At 40.2% G+C, this 7122-nt stretch overlaps 1 pseudogene; it reads right to left on the bottom strand.

Moving 5' to 3' along the window:
- Window positions 1–248: 248 nt before the first annotated feature.
- On the bottom strand, window positions 249–4731 carry LOC149833808 (NAC domain-containing protein 92 pseudogene; annotated as a pseudogene).
- Window positions 4732–7122: the final 2391 nt, after the last annotated feature.

The raw sequence follows: 7122 nt of genomic DNA, 5'->3' as shown, positions 1-7122 counted from the left end.
AATAGTGTTGGGTGCACTAGCAAAGTAATAGAATAAGAAAAAGATAACCATGCTATTATTACCACCATTCCATTTAGAGAGGGGGTATGAAATTGGAAATCTACATATGTTTTTGCTCAAACGATAACAAAACCAGCCTATAGCTCATCAAAATGACAAAAAAGAGAGAAATTCTAAGGGGCACTTGCAGCATCATAAGGTACCATTAAGATATCTTCATCAGGCAAAGGTACTTGTATAACTCCTGTTTAGTATGGAGCTGTCCAGTATGCTCCAATATCCGCGCATCGGTCCACGGACTGGAACTGCATGTTACCGGCAGGGCTGAAATCTGGACCAAAGCAAGTGGCAATGTTTGCCAACATAGCTGAAGTGGGAACATCCATCTTCACCGGCTGGTGGTGGCTGCTGACCAGCGGAGCCGGTAGTGCACCCGGTTGCAAGGTAGGGAAGTTGAGGTTCAGACCCGGTTGCTGGAAGCCTGCTGGGAATGGTAGCTGTCCTTGGCCCATGAGGAGGTTCATGTTGACTGAGCCCCTAAAGACCCTGCTGGTCAGGTCCACTAGGTCAGCATTATTGACATAGCCTCTCCCCATGTTGACATGGCATGCATCTGGCTGTAGAAGGCTTGAAAGTGCAGCTGCCGGGCCCACATCAAGGTTGAAGGGGTTGATTAATTGGACCGGGTTTTGGGGAAATTTCTTCCCCCCAGAGCTCTTTTGAAAGACACGGCAAACGACCCACTCGTCCTGTAAAACATTTTATTTTAACTATAATCACGGTGACCAAGTAAAATAACTGCAAAACAACGCATGCCAAAATAACGGAGTGAAATTCAAGAGTAAACATCATCAAGGACTGCAATCTAGCTAGAGGAAATAAACAAAATCGGTTCCACTCATCCCCTATGTCATCCCTATCTTCATATCCCTCTTTGGTGACCACATTGACTAGGCTTAGAGCACCATATTGCCCTGACCAACTGGAAGAACCCAAATACACAGACTTGACTCTAGATTTGGCTTGACAAGGACCTTGTTCACTAAGGTTCCAAGTCAACCATAGAGACTTGGTTACCTAGGCTAAGGCACTATGCTGGCCTCACCAACTAAGGCATCGATCCGATAGTTTTTTTTTTTTTGAAAGAAATATAATTAGCTAGTCCAATACAAGCCTAAGGTTTGCTATTGCTATGAGTTGGAGTAAGAAGTCCCATCTTTGTTCATTGTTCTAGCCTTACTGATAAACCGATAGCTATGTCACAAACGCACGGGCAGAACCATGAGAGTTCAAGATGCAAGTTTGCAAACTTTTTTAGAAATAGAACACAATGACACGAAATCTCTTGATTTTTTGATTGATGAATAAATAATTTTTTATATTTTAATATATTCAAAACATTTTTACTGAAATATAACTGAAAATGATTAGAAAACAAATTTAAAAATAATAAATGACATCCGTAGATGCCATAGTGTGACTGGTCGTGTCCCTTAGACAAGGGACTCTAAATGGTGTGTTCCTGTGACATAGATCAATAGTAGGCTGGATATGCACCATAGTGGGTCCAACAAGTATGTCAAGTCAGGTTGAAGAAGCCAACTCCTAGTGAACCCAATATTGCAGGCAAATCTTGTGTTCCAAATTTCTACCACGATCTGGATCTAATTGAAACTGGACTCATCTATAAGTAAATCAGTGGGAAAATTAAAAGGACGTCTTCCTCAGTGGTGCTGGTATGGTTTCCAGCAACCACGCCATGGACCTCATTCTCATTGTGTCCAGCTCGGTTGCATGTGAACCAAAACCTACCGTATATAGTCAAGAGCCGGCCAACTGATCCTAGGCTTAGCTTTTTTTTTTAATGATGAAAAACCCTCACCAAGAACTGGGTCACTTAGTGGGCTTGCCCCCTTACGAGGTAAACCCGGGGTGGGGTCGTTAACATCCAAGACCTTATAGAGCTCACCAGTTAAAGGCACCTGCATACCTGAGATGAAAGAGTCAGCGACAGTCAAACTCGCCAAGCTAGAAAATGAGAGATCAGGCAACTTAATTAGCCTTAGCTTCTTGGTGCATTCTAGCTAGTGTCATATATATGCTCAACATGGTTCAGCTAGACTGTGATATTGAGAAAGTGACCGAACCTAGCTAAGCTTCTCCTTGGCCAAAATAAAGTAACATGTAAGACAACTTTGTGGGTATCAGTTCAGCCATGCATGTGAAGGGCCTCATTTATGTTGTTGAGAAGGTGAGGTGGATGAGTGGGTTTGACCAATGTTACAAATCTCAGTATCAGTAAACTGTCGGCCACAAAATCCGTTGCAATAATTAAACATTTTTGCTTTTCTAGTGAAGGCTGGCCTTGACTACTAGTCGGGTGGTTAGGGTTCCATTATGCGTTAGTGAGGGCAAGGGATAAGCTCTTGCTCAGCCGAAGTTGGTGACTCTCTGAGGAGCAAGGGGTGCACCACCCAGGGAGGTTATATGTTTCCCCCACCCTAACATGCACTGTAGCTACAGTGCATGTTTGGGGTCTCGACTGGGCGCCGTGTGGCGCTCAGTCGGGTGCACGGACCCCGTACGCGTGCAGGCAAGTGTACGAGGTCCTGTACAACCGACTGAGCGTCATGCGGCGCTCAATCGGGACCCCGAACATGCACTGTAGCTACACTGCATGTTCGGGGGAGAAGACGCAACACCCTCTCGTGCGCCACAGTCGGAACAGCATCCGTATGTATGTCAAGCTTAGCCAGCACGACTGATCCCGATGGTGGTTTTTCCATCCTTCAATGAAAAAAAGAGAAATGTGTACATATATAGAACTCTTAAGAAAACATATAAAAAATATGAAAAAAGTGTTCTTATCATGTTAATATCGATATTATTAAATCACGATATTTTCGGTTGAAGGAAAAAAATTGTACACAGGCTTTACCTTGGCGGACCTGAAGGTGGCCTTTGGTTGGATCCTGTACTCATGCATGACCCAGTTACTCTTCTCTCCCTTGGGAGCTCTCCCCTTGTAGAACACTAGGGTTTTCTTCATGCCTACCAGTTTTGAGGTGGTGGAATTGAAGATCTCTTTATCTTTCCCAGTGGTTTTCCAGTAACCGGCATCCGTCGCCCGGTTTGTCCGGAGTCCAGTCGGGTATTTCCGGTCATGGAGACTAAAGAAGTACCACTCTTTCTCTCCCATTTTTGCCTTTCCTGATAGTAAGGAGAAGAAGAAGAAGAAGAAGACAACGCAATGCCAAAAAATCAGAAAATATGTGGTCAATGCTTCGTATCATAAATTATATCTATCAATATATGTTTTTCTCAGGTGTACTACATAGAGAAGATTAGAACGGCCCATCGGCAGGGATTGTATCCGCAAATTTTGCCCGTAAAAGAGGTCAGAAGTAATGGCGGTTGTCGCTGTGTTGGTAGCAGTAGTAGTATACTTTTTTTAAGTAGCAGTAGTAACAACAGTAACACCACCACCACAAACCGAAACAAGAATACCAACAAATTTTTTCTCCAACAATAGCAATAGAAACCGAACTAAAATTCCAGAAAAGACTTGCTTTAGACTTGTCCCTTTAACAAAGAACCGAGTCTTGTATGTATCTTTTGAATAAGAGCCAAGAATAGGTTAGAAACGACTAGCTAATCCACTGGGTTATCTTCTCAAGCAATTCTTTTCAAATTGTGGTTCGATGATGTATCACCCAAGATCGGGTTTTACCCCATTTGAACTGATCATATATACATTTTACTCCCAACTTGAGCGCACAATAAAGTCGATTTATGATCAATAGATCAGTGATCTTATGATTTTTTATCAATCTCCAAACTCACCACCTCTGGATGAAATTGCTGTTTGCATCTAATGCTTTCTTGCTCTTGTTGGTGCTCAAGTTAGTGGAATTATGAGTATCCAGGCATTTCAGTCGACATGGTTATGGATTTGAGTGCACCCATGGACTCATTAGGTCAAGCCCACCGACTTCAAACCCATTACATAGAACAGGAAGATTTTGTAGGCAATTTGTTCCTTTCTTTGTTTTAGTTGTGGTAAAGAAGAAGAAGACGATGATGATTTCAGTGATGGAGGTGGTGAAGGTGAAGCAGCAGCAGCAGAAGAAGAAAAAGAAGAAGAAGAAGAAGAAGAAGATGATGATGATGAAGGATGAGGAGGAAGAAGAACTAGATGATGATGATGATGGAGATGCTGATGTTGGTGGTGAAGAAGAAGATGATGATGATGGAAGTGCTGATGATGGTTATGATGACGAAGAAAACAAGATGATGATTTTCTGCATGTTTTTTTTTTCGTTTTTTTTGAAAGAAGGTGATTTTCTTCATGTTGTCATGATCATGACTGCAATAGTTGCATTAATTAGTAAATCTGGTGAAATATGAACTGAGAGAACCATGTGTAATGTCTATATGCATGTAAAACCATGGCCACGACCATCAGAAGAGGAGAAACTACAACGATCACAACTACCATGAACAAGTGGTGACCACATGGGACCATTATCCATAACTAGGAAAACAGGACAAAGATTTCTCACCTGGAAGATCCCATGGTTCACATTTGTTGAGTTCCACGTCTGCGATCGCGCGGCTGGTGAACGATGAGTCCAAGATCTTGGGGCTCAGGTAGTATGTTATCAGCTCTTCATCAGTTGGATGAAATCTGAACCCAGGAGGAAGGGTTTCCTCTTTAGCAACACCATCCATGTATCTTTATCCCTTTCTTTCTACCCTATAAACTTAGATGGTAGAATCAAATTCCACTTAAAAGAGCTTATTAAGATGAACCCTTCCTAAATCTTAGTGTTAAAATGAGCAGTGATAAGATCTACTTAGGGAAAACCAACCATGCTAGCTGATGAACAACTTCACGCTGAAACCCTAATTTTGGAACATGATAACAGCTTGGTTCAATATGAAGAGAAACCAAGAAAGTAGGAAGAGAATGATGATCTGATCCCCCGATATAAAACCTCATCTATCATCAGAAATTTTCTCACAGAGTGGGAAAAGAAATTAAGAACCCTAGAAGTGATGTTAGAGGCCTGAGAATTGAAATTTAAGCTTTTGATTTCTAGAGTGTGTACGTGAAGCTCCTAACAACTCATCATCGTTATTAACAAGGCGGTCCTTTTGAAAATTGGAATTATGAAAGTATAGACCTTCAATGATGGACATTATTACAACATCACCATTGTGAATGAATCATTTGAGCAACAACAAAAGTTCAAGAAAATGACGACATTGTTCAATCAAGAGTAGGCTCGCACGCTCAGGTATAATCCCCTATAGCATATTATAATGACTAGAATGTGCCTTTTTTTTAGCTAGGCCAAAAGAAAACGATATAGCATTTCTGCCCTCGTGGGTAAGGAACACCCCTAGTTGAATTCATGTAGGAAGGTTGTTTTGACCAAATCTAATATCATGGATGTGTTCAGGCTCAGCATAGTCAAAATGATAGGAATGGACCATTGAATCATAGTTTTTCACCGTAAAAATATGTGTTCTTGAGGTTTGAAAATTTGGTATATTGTAGGCCTTTGATATTTCAACCTTCATAAATTATGACATATAGGTCATAAAAGCATGATCCAAAGGACAGTTTCTACTAAACTTAAGATGCAGATAACATATGAAGAGTCATATATGCATAAAAATTGGAAAAAAATAAAAATATTACAAATTTTCATTAGAGGGTTTTTTGCCTTACCCACGAGGATAGCAAACATTAATCCAAAGAAAACCCCCATCACCAATTGCACATCGGGAAGCCTTTCATTGGTAAAACTCTTGAGGACTCTTCCTGCCCACCGAGGAGTATACCCTGTTAGCATAAAATGAATCACGAAAGAGCCGCTTATCGGATGTGGCTTTAAATGATTCGAATGATGCTTCAGTGGATGCGGGTGATCAACATTTTCCTCAGCCCATCGACGCCCACGATGAGCTCAGGCCATCAAGTCGATGGTGAGCATGAACCCAAATGAGAGAAAGACAACACCTTGGTTGCCTTCATCAAGCAGCCATGCCTCAATTTATAGTGTGAGGAGAGTGGGGGTTTCATGCATGTCATTCATGTATGTGAACCCTTCACATGCCATATTGAATGTGAATCCTTCACATTCATGTAACCCCCTCCCCACTAGTGCCTTAATTAAGAGTGCCTTGTGTCAAACATGATCACTCATGGTTGAACCCAATCTGAAATAATCAACATTCTTTCACTTGACCTATTGACACAAAAAGATACATAATCGAAGTTCTTTACCATTATCTTGATTCAACTTTCATATGTGTTCGCATGCTATCCTGTATCATAAAAATAAATCATATGAGTCATGAAGATGAACACCTCTATATGAGATATCATATTTTCATGCACTATAATATTATTTATTTTTAGTGTTTTAGCTTGTTAAGAATAAGTTGGTCTCTAACCTATTCTATTGGTCCTTTAATATTGTTATTATGCTATTCACTCTACTCAAATGAAAAAATCTTTATATAGAATCAACAATATATAAAAATCATAGAGAATCAATTTAGCTTTATAAATATGATCATACATAACCATAATATATTATCATACATCATAAGGAATCAAACAGACCCGTCTCTTTTATATGTTGAGAATATAATCTCGATGCTAGCCCTTTAGTAAGATGATCCACAATCATTTTCTCCATACTGATTGTATTAATATATACTAAATGATTCTCAATAATTTTTTTAACAACAAAGTACTTTAACCCCATCTACCGACATGAGGTGGAGTTTTTGTTGTTATTCAAGAAAGACACAGTAGCTTCATTATCACATAAGATCTTTAGTGGCCTTCCAATAGAGTTCATTATACCAAGACCCATAAAAAACTTTTTAATTCATATGTCCTAAGATAAAATCTTGTTTAAATTGATAATTCTTGCCCCAATAGATTTAAAAAATTTCTTCACTGATGACACCTCGAATATGGGTCCACGATGAGCTTAGGTCATCAAGTCGATAGTGAGCAGGACCCTGAACCAAAATGAGAAAAAAAGAGCACCTTAGTTGTCCTCATCAAACAACCGTGCCTTAATTTATAGTGGGAGGAGA

Source organism: Nuphar pumila, chromosome 6 (assembly GCF_984573655.1).
Source record: "Nuphar pumila chromosome 6, dmNupPumi1.hap1.1, whole genome shotgun sequence".
Classification (NCBI taxonomy): Eukaryota; Viridiplantae; Streptophyta; class Magnoliopsida; order Nymphaeales; family Nymphaeaceae; genus Nuphar; species Nuphar pumila.
Note: the sequence above shows the minus strand (reverse complement) of the source record. Positions and strands in the feature narration are given on the sequence as shown.